Genomic DNA, 15530 nt, shown 5'->3' with positions numbered 1-15530 from the left:
CCCAGAGGACCCATCCAGAACCTCACTCCCAACCACATTTCACAGTGGTTCTAGAACCCAATATGGGATTATTTTTCTAGAGCAAAACTGAATTTATCAGTAAAGAAATTTTCACATGTTTGAAGGCAGAGAAAGAAAATTCAATTACAGCTCCATACTACTGAAGGTCATGCTCAAACCAAGAATTTTTAACAGTTGCAATGAAAATAGTGTTTCAGAGGCTGTAAATAAATAAAGGCATTACACAAAGAAATCCCTGTGAGTGCCTGCGTGGAGAACAGAAGACCTGATTTGCTCCTATGTGGACTGTGGTATCTAACTCAGTGGTAGGTTGTTACACGTTCCCTTCTGTAGTACTGCAGGACAGATCCTGACTCTTTTTCTCACACTATAAAGACTTTAATTTTTAACTGTGTTGTCCATTCGGTGACTCGTGCTGGACAGAACCATAGTGATGGCAGTAGTAGACATACACAGCAAAGAAACATCAGACTTGGGTTCTGGAGAATCTCACTGAGGGCTCATCTATTGCTCCATCCTCATCTGCTTTGCTACATTTGGGCTTTGACTGCTTACCGAGAAGGGCAGGGATTAGCATTTGAATATTCGCTCTTATTCACTAAAAAATACCATTAAAATGAACTGCAGCTTTGCCAAAAGCAGAAGCTTTGGCAGGCAGTAAGTGCTGACTTTGGGACAGGGCAGTTCACAAGGAAGGGCTGCACTGGTTTAGAGAGAAATGCACAACAGAGAACGCTACTGAAATTAGGGGAAGATGCGGAATCCAGCTCTGCACCCACACAGACACTAGGGAGAAGTGTGCATGGAGGCTACTGAAAAGCTCCCAGGTAGCAAGGTGAGTAACCCCGTAAAGTCTTCTGTGTTGCTGTTGCTATGCTGCTTTCGGGACCCATTGGCGATCTTTTAAATCTACCTTGATTATCTCCAGACCACATTGTTATGTGAACTCCAACCTTACCCTTATTGCGCTGCAGCTCCCTCTCCAGCTAAGGTGCTTCTCTACCTCCTGCTGCTGCTGCTGCCTGGCAGGGCAAACCTCATCCGTTCCGTCTCTATACACACACACATACATGTGCACAGAGACCCTCTTTAGTAGCATGTAGCTTTCTGGATGATTTGGGAATGAAAAACAGTATTACAGCAATCAATGCGTGAGGTGAAAAAGTGACAAAGCATGATACAGCTAGAGTAACCAGGGAAAGACAGTTGATTTATCAAGATGTGTAAGTCTGAGGCATGTAAGCAGTTTGGACAGCACTCACATTTCTTTGTCCATGCAAGGGAGGGCTAAAATGAGAGAGGGACACTCTAGGAGAGTAGGATATGCCTCTTCGTTTGTGAGTGTTGTGATTTCAGCCAAGAGACAAACGGCAGAACACCCGAGCTTCACATACAACTGGTCTTCCCCAGGTAAGTTACAGGGGGATACCCTGCGTTTACCCTCAGAAGCAGAAGCTCCAATATTGTCCTCCTGGGTACTGATTTGTCTTCTGCAAACTGTGTGGATAGAGAGGAAGAAGGAGGAGTGGCAGGAAGATGAGGTCTAATAATCGGCAGTATGGAGAAATGCTGGCATTATTTCAGGACAGAAAGGACCCCTTCCACTTGGACCAGTTCTGTTGAATACTTCCTTTCTGGTAAAACTAAGAAAGTGGGTAAAACCAGAGAGGTTTAGGATACCAATTGGAAAGGTGAAATTGTTCATAGGGAGCTAGGAAGGGCAATTGCTTGCTGATTATTAAGGGAAGGTGTTGTGATGAGACCTTTATTGAATTAGGTACAACTTTACAACACACAGCTATATCAAGTGCCACATTACCTCACCTTCACTAAAAAGCATGAAAAGGAAATTAGATTTCATTGTGTAGAAAAATCTTGCCAGACTGTGACTTAAGTGCTCTTCTGACAAAGGAATTTGCCTGAAAAAACCCTAGGAACTGGCTTGCCCTGCTGGAAGGAAATCAAAGTTATATTAGTCTCCTTAATAGATTTGTCAGAGAAAAATGGTCCTCAAGTGTTCTTCCAATGTACAGTTACAGAGGAAGCTATTGTGCTGTGTCATCGAGCCAGCAAAGGTCCTACATCAGTGAGTGTTAGGGGACAACAGCTCATGGCCGCGGCTCCAGCACCCAGCCATGGCGGACACAGGCAGTCCCACAAGTGTAGCTCTCCTAGAGGTAAGCACCAGCAGCTGTTGCTTCAAAGCAATGATGAGGGAGCCTGTTTTTAAAGCACAGTTGGGTGTTGGCACTTAAATTTTCTGTAGTAATTAGTAATTAGGATCACTCCTCCAGGAAAGGAGAGATGTGAGAATAACTGCTTTCTCAGCTTGAGGAAGCTCTTGTCCACTTGTCTTCCATCTCAGGTAATTAGGGCCATCAGAGGACAGAGCAACAAATCCAGCTCTGTGGAAGATCAAGTGGGCAAAGTCTACTGGTTCTAAGCAATGAAGATGCAGAGATAAGGTTAGTGTCTTGGATATTGCAATAGATAGAGCCTGGATACCTAACGATTTTGGTAACACACATTTAGAACAGTGTTTCTGTTGGATACAAGCCCTATAACTCCGTTTCCAGCCCCCTGTCTAGTTTCTGCAAGTCAACACCGAAAGTCCTTTGCAGGGTCAGTTAAGAGTGTCTGCATTTCTAGCTGTTAATCAAGCTCAGAGTCTGAAGAAGTCTGAAACAGCACTTAGATTATACAGAAAGACGTCTAAAGAGTATGAAAAAAGAAGTTAAATAAGAACTGATTACTTCAGTGCAAGGTTACGTTCTACTTAATAAAACACTGCAGATTTGTCAGACAATGTCAAGAAGATGGAGGATATGTCTGAGGCACCTAGAGGGAGAATGAGTAATCCTCACTCAGTGCTGGAATGAATACTCCAGTTCTGGAGAATGAGAATTTTCCAATGACCACAGATTTCACAGCTCTTTCCCAAAGTCTGTTTTCTGTTGAGAAATCAGTATTTACTTTTAGAAGTGAAAGGGACATACCAAGTCTTCTATGCCACTTCACAGTCACTAACCAGGAAGCCAGTAAACTATGACATTTTCTACCAGAACAATTCCAGTAGAGATATTAATTATTGACACTTTCACCTGTTTCTACAGGTAGAGAATCCATTTGGCTCTTTGCAAACCATGCACCATAATGCCATGCACTCATGACTGTGACAGGCGCCTGCCTACTCACCACTGCCCTCGCAGGGAGCAGCTTTCAATCACGGCTTAAACACCCTCGGTGCAGCAACCGAGTAGCAAGGAAACGGGACTATTAACTGCAAGCTTTGACCACGTACATGTGTATGAAGCAAACCCATTCATCACCAATGCAAAATGTTCAGTTTAAAAAAATCCATCTACTTACTGAAAAAAGTAAGCAGCATGATACTGTAGAACTTCCTAAGCAGAGATTATTGAAAATTAAATCAAAACCCGGAACTACATGATAGGGGAAGGCAGGAACAAAGCCCAAGCAGAGATCTGAGCCACTGAACTGAAAATTCCCTGCTAAGTGCTGAGGGGAACTAGCAGTACCTGGGCTGGCCCAAAAATGCCGCAGCCCTGGGAAGACTTCTGTGCTCCACGCTGGAGGAGAGCCGCTGGGGCCACAGACGGTGACTGTCCCTCTGCAGCCAGAGTACCTGAAAGGACTTTTCATCAGAGCTGGGAAGGGGCCAGTGACCAAGAACTGGATCTGGCCCCTCAGCTCATCAGTGATGCACAGGGCACTGAACACCACAGCCAGGATCCCTCCTGGGTTCGGAGTGTCCCCTATCTTGTGCTTGCTTTGCAAGCTTCGCTCTAGAATCCAGCAGCTCAACAGAAAAATGCTATGGATAAAACCACTGTTAATCTGAAAGAGGGAAGGATGCACTTCTGGTTTTGTGTATAGCCATACTGGAATCACTTTCAATATCAATTACTGTTAATGTGAACAGAATGTGACCCTTATTTTGTCCTTGATAACATTATTAAATATCCATTTTTACTTCTTATGACACAACCCTGGCAATAAATAGGAACCTACTAGCAAACCAGACTATGCTGGTATATTCCATGAAGAAGTATTTTATCTTCCACTCCCATTGTTACCTACAGTTCAGCTTTCTGATTTTAAGCCTTACAATGCAATTTAACTCTAAAGCCCAAGGAACAGGAATCAATTTGAGGAACGCTTAACAGTGGCCTTCAGTTCATCTATCCAGGTTCCTGTATCTCATCTCTGCATTATTTTAGCATGAACAAGAGCGTTCACAGTTGTAGAAGGATTATAATTTATTTTCACTTCAGTGAAAATAGAAAGAAATCAACTATGCTGTTTCTGAACGTCTGCCATCTTACTCACCACAGCTTGGGCCCAAAATGGTTTTTGAAGGGTTACTGCTCCACTGGGCTCTTTCCACACTTTTGCCTACATGCTATGTATTCCTGCATTTAAAAGAAAATGTAGTTTCTAAAAGAAATATACATAACTCCTCCCATACAATTTGTGCTATGTGTTCTCTTTTTAAAGCACTTCTACAAAGATGGTTTTAAGAAGGTACAGAAATTTACAGCCACTTGTTTCTTGGATCATCTTCAGAAAGACAACGTTTTGATGCTGTCTTGACAAGGCATGCAGGAATCAGGCATGAGCACAAAGGTAAAAAGAGCTTTGTGAAATAAAATAAAATCCTATCTTCTCAACCAAACTGTCATTTTGCAGCTTTTGTGTCTCAGCAGTTTTGCAGCGTATTAAATACACATATCTACCTATCGTTGTTCCTAAATAAAACATTGACATTTTTCTACAACTCCGGTATTGTGTCTGCTCTATTGGAATTAGTTATACCAGGTTGTGTAGTACTATCTCAAAGACACGCGAGAGCTGAAGTGCATTCTTTCTATCTCTTATGCATCCCATACTAGTTTGGCATCCATGGTAACTACACAGGGCAAGGAAGCCTTGCTATCAGCCATTCTGATCGTGCGAAGACTTGTCTTTCTGAGACCTTACTTACTCTCAACTAGGAGAGGTGAAGGAAGGATCAGACACTTAGCTGCCTGAACATGGCAGATTTAAAATTAAGTCTCTTCTGGTTCTTACATCCACTTACAGATACTTTTTCTCTGTGTGCACGCATGCATAGATACATACAAGCATTTTGTTATTCATTGTATACATGCATATATGTATATAAAATATTTACCTTTTTACAATTTATTTCTTAATGTCTGGTATGACTCAAGGAAAGGTTTCAATTTGGAAATGCTCAAATGTTTCAATTAAAACTACAGCATTCCCCAATCAAAATATTCTGTAAGCCAAAATCGCTCTCTTTATGCCGAGGCCAGCTTTAACTGAATCCCACAAAATATCTGCTGGGTTTCAGTTGCAGACTAGCACTAAATCTGAGCTGTCTCTCTGGAGGACTGTTTTCTGCAAGTTTGCATCACAGAAACAGCAAGTTGGTAATTTTCAAAGTTGCTTCATATATATCCACATGCATTTCATCACTCGGGAATGCTGCAGGATCTCTAACGCTGTGATGTCTGCCACGAGCTCCTGCCAACAGGAGCTGGCCCTTCCTTTGTCTGGTTTCCCTTTTTGTGGAGAGTGTTTATTTCCATCTCGTCCTACCACAGGGCATACCCTCTGTGCAGCTCCTGCCCGAGATGGCTGGAGGCGATTCTGTCAGAATCTGGGACAGGGATTTCACTGGAGGACTACATGTACCAGTACATGCATTTTTAACAAGCAAAGACAAAAAATTACAATGAAATAAATCACAAATGTACTTGTTCCTTAAGGAGTGCTGATGCATACTGAACAGAGAAATCTCTGCATAATTGATAAAGCAATTCCTTTCATTATTAAATTAAATCATCCACCTTCCAGATTTCACAGAAGACAGAAAGCAGTCGTTGTTGCTAAGAGGCAAATGTTCCTTATAATCATTGTAGTTTGAGCCCGGGCTCCCCTGTCCTATTCTGGCTGCCTGAGCAGAGTTTGAGCCGTATTCACAGGGGAAGATGCGATCACACAGGGGAGGCTTCAGCCTCTGCAGAGGACGTGACCGAGCCCCATGGCGGCTTGGCAATGGGCCCTGGCTGAAAGACTGCAATTTGGAAATGCTCAAAGCAGTGAAAAAGGACCCACCAAGAGCCATCTGACTTACAGTTTTTAAATGATCCTACTTATGGAACCTAGAAACTCCACAGCCTTCCCTGAACCGGAAATAAGTTTTTGATCCCTATGGCTTTTTTGAGGGGGAAGGGAAAGAAAGGGGAAGACAACTTTTACAAAATCTGTTATTGTATTTGTCCTTGCAAACTGGCAGGAACCAAAGCAAAACACCCTTTTCTATCTGGTTTGCCATGAAATAGTTATGTGAAATATTAATAAAGGAGTATTAAGCTGCAAATACACTCTAAGAAAATTTTCATTTCATCACTTGCCGAAGCAGAGCCTCGTTCTGCATGCTGGTAAGTGCCTCCCAGGGGTGTACGGCATTCCTCGGCTCCCCTTCACTGTCTGCTGGAGCTCATCAGCAATTTGCAGAGCTGGGCGCTTATAGAACAGCCAGGAATGTACAACTGCAATCAACTTTGAATACTGTTTCTGATGTATTTACATGCGATGTTCAAAATAATTTAAAACTCTAGTTTACAAGTGATCAAGAATTTATTCCGCTAGAGGAAGTCTAGAAAATTCTTTAAGGATAACATATTAATAATTTAAGTACCAAATACTCCTATATACTTTTTGCATTTTGTATTAAGTGTAAGTAGATTCATCCTGTCACAAGGTTCTTAAACTCAGTGGTCCCACATTTCCAGTGCTTTGCATCTGCAGAGACCACTGTCCAGTTTGTATAAGCACACACTTCCCAGGATTTCCCATTAATTTTTTGTTTCAGGGAGCGGATGGCTGCACTGCAGGGAAAGGAAAGCACGAACAGCTCCATTCTCCAAACACGGTCATCAATTAATACTTCATCTCCTGAGAACAAAGCTGACTTGTTCCAAAAGTGGATCCTTAGCTAGGTGACGCTTGTTAGCAACTGAAATCAAAGATAAACTATCCAGAACCACATCAGCTGAATGGTGGCTCACGTAACTCACAGCTTAGTTTGATTTTAAAGACAATAAATTGGTGTTGCAGTATGGTAAAGGCCAGTGAAGAAAAAAATAAGGTTACCTGGGGGAAGAAAGGAAATGCCTGAGCCTGGAATTCCTACATGATCAAGGGGAAGAAGAAAATTTGTTTGGAGGATACTCCAGTGCACCTAAGTTAGGAGCTACCCTCCCTGACTAGGCAAGAAGGCTGCGTACTGAGACATTTAAAGTTTGAACCAGTTACCCAGACATGGTTGCCTAGTGCTTTCAGAGGTGGCACAGAGGATTCGAGATACCCTCAAAAAACTTTCAGATATAACAGAGGACTAATGGGAGACCTACAGCCTTCTGAACCCTCCTGAAGCAGCAGCTGCAGGCCAAGTGGGACACTCTAAGGCATCTCAACTGTGTCTACAGGCCTGCGTCTGGGCAACGGATTCAAGCACAAGATAGTTTGTAGACTCTCCCTCGCAATTCCTCATTGTCAAATGTCAGGAAGCACAGGCCCTGGAATAATCGGATAGGTGTAACATTAGTGTTACAGTGAAGTACAAATCATATTAGGGTGTGTGTCTCGTCTCCAGAAAAGGTAGGAGAGCTCTGATGCGAGATCCCAGAATGGAGAGTGATTCTCCCGAGCCTGTGAACGGCACAGTGGTAGAGCTAAGAACAGACGGCAGGTTTTGCTGCGTCCCAGTCCAACGTCACTCCCATTGGGCCACACCGCCTTCCCAAACAGAAATATCAGCAACCTAAATAAAGCTCTAATGAGTTTGCATTCCTAATTACTTTGGTGGAATACAGCTCTAGCCGAAAAGTTCTATTTTTAGAATGTTTCCAGTAAGGATCCTGATGTTTCTTTCCAGAGACAATGTGTTTTCTGTTTATTTTAAAATAGAGGCTTAGTCTTCTGCTTCCCTAAAAATAAAAATTAGCTGCAGTAAAATTAATTACTGCAACGATTTGCTCTTTAAGAGGCTGACTGCAGTAAATTTAGAGCTAATAGGGTATGACAAGAATAGACAAGCTCACCTCGGATGACCTGAAAACCAGTATTTGTCATCGGCCTGCCCGATGTGGACAGACCCTTATTTGGACCGAATTAGTATCAGAAAGTGCAACAGAGGCATCCAAGGTAAGACTATGTGAATCTACATACCAGAACTTCTCTACTCAGTTGTCTGGGGCTGAAGTAAATGACTTCAAACAGAAAGCCCTTTAATATTGCACAAATAATGCATATGGCACCGATAGTGACCCCCTGCAGTACGGGTGCAGCATGGACAGAAGCTCATGAGGCACCTGGCTTTAAGGCCGTTCAGATGAATCCATGGCTCTCCTTACTGCTGGACTTCATGGGAGTCATCTGCCATGAGCTTCAGTTTCTCTGTCGTCTGCAATCGTTGATGTCCTACAGAAGTCTAGATGCTTTACACCTACTTATGCTAAAATTATTACAACCAATCTATACTTTCATGTAAAGATTTGCTGTTTCACATCTATTGCATTTTAATAGTCTTCTTCACAGACAGAATAGCTGATTTTACAAGAAACAACTCTTTTCAGTATGGAAAGTGGCTTAGCTGGTGGGCTTGGCTGATATGTCTGGCTTTTACCAAACTTCTTACCTTCAGGACATCTGTCTCACATTCTACACTGATCTTTCAAAAATAACTAGGAAAACAAGTGTGTCTGTTTTGATTTGTATGTTTGTAATTCTTACTAAGATTTTTAGAACAAGTACAGACTTGGTCCTTATGTAACTCTATGCACTTGTTCTCACAGGTGTGAGATATTTATGACAATTTCTAATAATTTATTTGCACTTTCAGGTAAAAAAAAAGTGTGCAGAGTTAGAAATTCAGTGTTATGTTTTAATTATTTGCATGAAGATAAATACTTGGGGTGCGCAGGAGACAGAGATGTTATTAAAAATCTACACTACAGGAACATTTAAATCGCGAAGTCATGCATCTGAAAATATAAAAATGCCAGCACTGTGGCTACTTGCGCAAAATAATTATGTCTCTTGAATTTCTATCTTGTGTGTTTTCCTCATGTGTTACAGTGAAAATGGGCAACAACTGACCACGCAATTGAAGGCTAAGGTCATGGTCTATGTATACACCTATGTTCATATCGAGAAGTAAGCAGAGAAAATACCTGAAGTTCAAAGAGCAGAACAAGGAGGCCAGCACTGCACTGAGGCAACTGCCTCGCTCCTAGCTGTAGAAATAGCTCCAGCCCTGCATCTCCATTGCACAGTATCAACGAGTCTCAAGTAATAAGGGTTTTGTCAACTGGATCACAATTAAGGCAGTGTTAAGTGTCCACAGAACTGACATCTCCTGCTTTAGAAAGGTGCAACTCTGCAACCTACATTGCACACTCTACAGAACGTGGCTTTTGCATAGTTATATATATCTGTCAAAGCTTTCCAGCCATGAACATTTGAAAATTACTTCTTATGGTTTTGACTGACAGGGCTAATTGCATTATTAACTGTCTGAAGAAGGTTAGTATTGCAGAAGAGAGAAGAGGTCTATCGGGCAGCATGTGGTGGGTACAGAAATCAGAGCTTGGGATGGCTGGTCCAGCTCTCTCCATCACGTTGCTGCCAGGAAGTGTTCACTCTTTGCACAGGAGAAGATCTGCTGACATTCATTCTGTAATAGCTGCAAAACTGGGCCTTACCCTTTTCACCAGACTTGATGAAGTCTCTTTGACGTGTGTACAGCCAGTCCTGGAAAAAAGTTCTGAGTTCATTTGCAAGCATCATGCTAACAGGCTTTCTGCTGAGCTGCACATATTGTAAAGTTAAACTGAAATGGTGTTTCTACTTACTAGGAAAATATAATGAAGAAAAATGTGTTGAAGAACAGCACAAGCCTTTAAAAATGGAGAACACATCAGCCTAGAATGTAATGGCTTTACTGGAAGGTGTCTAAATTGCACGGCTTTTGTAACTCCTATCCATTAAGTGGCATTAGGGCCAATGTACAAGGATCCCTTGGTCAGTGTGATATTGATTTTGTTTGTAGCATTGTCTGTTCTCTCAGAAAGAACATTGATATCAATCAGTCCCAGCTTTTTGCGGGATTAATTCCTGTAAGAGTCTTTGACATACAGCGTCATGGGTCAGCTCCACAAGGCTTATTTATCCTCATTACTTCTCCACAGCCCAGTTTTTTCTGTCTTTTCTCTAGTTCCACGTGTGCATGTATAGTTGTATCTAGCATTCATAAAAAACTGTTTAAGCAACAGATCTGAACGAGACAGAATAAACAGCCGCCATAGGAAGCTAGCTGCTTCATGCTGGGGTACCAGTGTGAGGGAAGCACTGTAGGAGCTTGCCTATATTCAGCCTTGCCTTCCTGGGCAAATGATTCTACTCTCAATATTTCTCCTGTTCATGCAATTCAACACAGTGACAATAGCAGTTTAACTGTGAGCAGAGAGTCAGCAAGCACCACAAGGACAACACCACTTTACCTCACTTGAGCAAAGTTAGAAGATGATGGTGAAATGCTACACTGATTTTCCAACCAAGGGAACACCACCCGCAGGAAGAGACCAGACGAGAACATCACAGCAGATTAGCATGAGTATAGTTGTATAGGCCAGTAGAAAGCAAATACAATCTTCAAGTCTATTCATAACTCGGCCTCTATGCTGTGCCTGGTGTTTACCAGAATGTTTACAACTTTCCTGGAGTGAGAAAGATCCTATGTATTACTGCTAAAAAATCTTCAAACTGCAGACATACAGAGATACAGCGCCGACTCCTCCTAAGTGAATTAATTTACACAGCCTCCCCCTCTCTCTCTTTGCAGGGCACATAAATAGGTTCTGTACAGAGAGTCTCTTGAAGGAGTTTGCTTGAGGCAACCCACAGACGAGGTATCAAGTCAAAGAAAAAAAATAATCAGAAAGCCTATAACATATTGCAAGCCTGGGATATTTCTGTTGCCTGAAGGCACTTAACTATAGGCAAAAACCGTACATGACATATTTACACCCAATCTTTTTAGGAAAGGGAGATACACTGGTATTTTATGAGATGTTAAAGGTATCTTTCAAAAATGCAGCTGAGCAAGAGTTAGAAATGACAAGTACCATTTTTTCTCTCCCTCTCAATTACAGCTAGCCTATATAGGTGTTAAATAAAACCTGCTACCTCATTCTCCTTTCATGCCACTTTGATTTCAGAGAAATCGCTTTGATGGAGTAACTCTTTACTCACAGAACAGACGATGAGGAGACAACCAGCTACAGCATCATTACTATCACTCCAAGGTAGTGCCATCTTCCAAGTAGCACATAGATTCAACAGAAAATCAAAGGCATCACCTATATTGTCTGGCACCCTGCTCTTCAAAAAACTAAATCAAAGTAATTGATACCCTTCTCACTGTTTATTTAAGGTCTGAAAATAACTGAATAAAAAATACTTCTTTCACAATACAAATTAAAATGGTCAGCCTTCTGCAAGTATCACTTGTTGCTCAGAGGGTAAAAAAACGTAATATAAGGAGAGACTTCTTATCCTCGTTTCCCTGAATGACTTCAGGCAAGTGAGCAGTGCAGGCCAGCTGGAATGCGCTATCCCTCCTCTCAGCAGACAGCACTGCAAAATAGGCAGTCATGCTAAGAGTTACCCTCCCCTGCAGTACTGGAGTGGTTGCTGGCTTCAGGGATATGAAAAACCAGCAGTTTTTCAAATGAAAGCTGTGACAAAGCCCCAGTAAATACAATGGAATATTTACCTGGCTAAAAGCTGGGATGTTTGGACTTGGGGTGCTTTGGATCAGACCCACTGTTGACAAACCTTTCTATTTACAAACTTCACTAAAACGCGGTTGGATTTTTTTTTCCCCATTTTGATAGTTTGAGTTGCTAAAGGTAACCTACCCACATCTGCTTCTGACCTTCCAACTTCAAAAGCCAACCCCAGTTTATTACCTGAGGCAAGAGGTTAGTTTATTGGGGAAAGCTCTACTTTTTAACACTATTCCAATATCACACCTCTGCTCACTGACATGCAGTCTGCAGGTCAGCCTGCAACTCTCACCCCTCGTACAGTGTGTGAAGAGGTTGTCAATGAGGACCACCTCTACAGTAATTCCAGGACTGTGTGTTTAACTATGAAATCTTTATACCTTTATCTCACTGTGCAAATCAGATAACTTTAAAATCTGCAAAGACAAAGTCATATTCACAAGGATCCAGTTGCATGGGTTTAAATTTCAAACCACAGTCCTCAATGCTGCCCAGTTTCCATTCAGCTGAAACTAATAATCTTCTGGCAAGGTGGCTGACCAGGTTTTAGCCAAGCACACAGGTTTTCACATTTTAATTCTTAATCACAGTGCAGATGAGAGGTTTGGTCATACGAACACGAGACACGATTTCCAGTTGTACCTGACCTAACACTCAGAGGAGCCTAGCAGTCCTAATTCCTTACTCCGTTAATTTTGCATCAGAGATGCAAAGCCTCTCACTGGATCCCTACCCTTACTGAGCAGTGCAAACCGCCTTCAAGTGAGATGGAAATCATCACACAAAAGGCAGTAAGATCTCAGCAAGTCCCTTGCCTCAGAGGGTTTTTTTACTATGAAGAAGTGGTATACACACTGGGCCAATCTGCCCAACATACACTGTAAGTTTGGGGGTAGCAAAATAGGAAATTTAACATTTCTTTACAAATGAGAAAATATCGCATATGACCATCAGCATGATGACTATAACCATTTAACACCTCTAAACACCTCCTGCTACAGAAGCAGAACTGGGAGAAAACGTACAAGACGGCATTGTAAGACAGAAACATTAAGGGGGCACATTTCCAGGGCATGGTGTGTGGTTCAGTCTCTTGACTTCCATTAGCGTTAATGGGAAAAACACAGCTATGTCCCTACCCTCAGGATGCAGCCCAAGAGGATATTTTTGCCTGTAAACACTACAGTTTAGTACACAGCACCGCACGCAGTATTCCCACCTCTGCCTCCATTTCATCAGCGCAGCCACTGCCATGTCCTAGCTTTGCAGCTAGACAAGATTTATGGAAGATTATTTTTCCGCTCATTTTCCCTGGGTTGAAACAGAGGCAAAACCACAGCTTTTAGGTGAAAGGGATGAGTAAATTTACTGGAAAGTGCTGAAGAAAGAAAGAAAATAGTGGACATGACACAGTTGGAAGGAGCTTGGGGGGAGGGGTGGAATAGATAATGACATTTTTCACCTCTTCATATACTGACATGCAGGAAGGTCACTTATTATGCCATGTTGCTCCTTCCACTTGCTTCTCAGTCACAGGGAGCCATGTTGTGATGTCTCCCTTCAGCTGCCATCAGGTTTTGTTCTGCTGAAACAAATGCACTGCCACTTGCAGTACTTCTACAGTGGAGCAATGTATCATGCCCTGGCTATGAAAATAAAAGAAAACTAAAACAAAGGCCAAATGCAAGCCAAGGAAATTGTTGCATTTCTTTAGAACTGCAATATAGTATAGATACATTATAAAAGAGGTTCTTTATAAAAAAGGTTCACGGATGGATTTACTGCAGTAGCCTGGAGAGCAGCTGCATCTTCCCTTTCTTTCCAAGAACCTCCTCTTCTACGTGTCCTCTCTCCTATTGCAAAGAAAGGTTCTACCAGCCCCCTCAGCCCCCCACCCCATCCCCATCCCAGTTCCAGCTGTCCAACTGAAGTCCTGGCAGGGAAACTCCCAAAGTCTGCCCCCCGCTCAACCTCATCTCATCAGACGTTTCTTCCTGCTCCACCCAATGGACTGCCAGCCCACACAACAAAAAAAGTAACATCCAAACATTGCATCTCTACTGGCTTTTTGTGGTTTTGGTGTTGGGCTCCTTTCAGAAAGCAGAGACAAAACTGTCCCTAACCAGGCAACTGGCAGACCAAGGATCTGCTGTCATTCAGAGCCATATCAAGCTTTAGTTTTGCTGGATATTATAACTGCGCTGTGACCGGAGATTGCAGCCAGCAGCAGCCTGTAGTATTGCTGGGTTACATGTGTATTTTGTCCCACCTTGACTTGTGGGAAGCTCAGTAGAGTTTATCCAGATGATGTGCAGGACAGAGCTAAATTCCACTTTCCCTCCATATTCTCAAGAGGATTCAGTACTGGCCGGGCAAGCAGACTCCCATCTCCAGTTCAGCCTGGGGTTCCTCCCTCTGGGCACTCCCAGCATGGGAGCCAGCAGATTAATGAGCAGAGAAGAGACATGGGCACTGCAGAGTGCCTACTACTTCACATGTCATTTTCCTCTCTTGTGGAGGGAAAGTATTGGAGACACCGCAGTTCCATGAGCCTAGATCTCCAGCTGTAGTACCTCACAGAGTTTGCATCTGGGTTTCAGAAGAAACCAGTATATTGTCAGCAGCATAAAGCTGCAGGGAGGGGTACAACCCCTCAACTCCTCAAGTACTCAACTCCTAAGGTTTTTTTTAAGACCAGAATTAAGATCAACTACCAGTGAGAGAAACAGTATCTATGATCAGGCAAGGGACCAACTAAATTCCATGAGATTAGGTCAATTCTTTTTGATGGCAGCCTACAAAAAACTGCAGAGAACTTTAAAGTACTGCCAGTAGAGGCAAAGCTTGTAACAGATGCATTGCAAAATAATCAGAGGTTTTGTTGGTAAGTAGCAGGGAAAACACAGTCTGCATGTTTGGATGTTTCTGGAAATGAAAAACTGAATGCTTCATACCCTGCCCTTGCAGTAACTTTTTTTGTGTGATCTGTTGAAAGATTGGAGAGCAGCCTTTGTACAGTCACTACAACTGGCTAATAGCATCACACTGGGTGAGGAACTGGAATAAATTAGTGAACACTAATAAATAAATAAACAAATAATGGTATGGAGTAAATTAGACACTCCACAAAAAAGAAGGCTGAAAAAAGAAGCCTGAAAAAAGATGGATCTTTCTCGAATTTTTTACACTTGACCAGCACTATTTCAATAGCTTTGGAGAGTGGTTTTTGTCAGAGCAGACATAAAGCCCTTTCACTCTAAACTACATTCACACACGTGACTGAACTTTCTCTTGCCCATCCTATTTTTCTCTCTTTTCACTCCAGTTCTGAGTAAACAGATGCACAAAACTAATGGCTGCAAGATCCTGTCATCAGTTCTCTAGTAACACAACTTGCAAGGCAATGGAGAGCTGGTGCAATCCCTGCTGCCCTCCCAGAAACAATGTGCTGACCAAGCACACTGCATGGAACACAGCTGCACTGCATCTCCTCAGTGGCATCATCATTTTAATGTTATCAGTTTCTACCTCCAGATCATTACAGTTACCTGCAAAAATAGGATAACTAATTGACCAGCTCAATATAAATCAACACGCGTGCACACACACACAAAAATGTCTTTAAAC

General features: G+C 42.4%; 1 protein-coding gene across 1 annotated transcript in view; it reads right to left on the bottom strand.

The window, feature by feature from the left end:
• The window catches only part of GPR149 (G protein-coupled receptor 149), a 31202-nt gene that overhangs the window by 3663 nt on the left and 12009 nt on the right, over positions 1 to 15530 (bottom strand). The gene's annotated exons all lie outside the window — the stretch shown is intronic.

This window comes from Chroicocephalus ridibundus, chromosome 6, assembly GCF_963924245.1.
Source record: "Chroicocephalus ridibundus chromosome 6, bChrRid1.1, whole genome shotgun sequence".
Classification (NCBI taxonomy): domain Eukaryota; kingdom Metazoa; phylum Chordata; class Aves; order Charadriiformes; family Laridae; genus Chroicocephalus; species Chroicocephalus ridibundus.
Note: the sequence above shows the minus strand (reverse complement) of the source record. Positions and strands in the feature narration are given on the sequence as shown.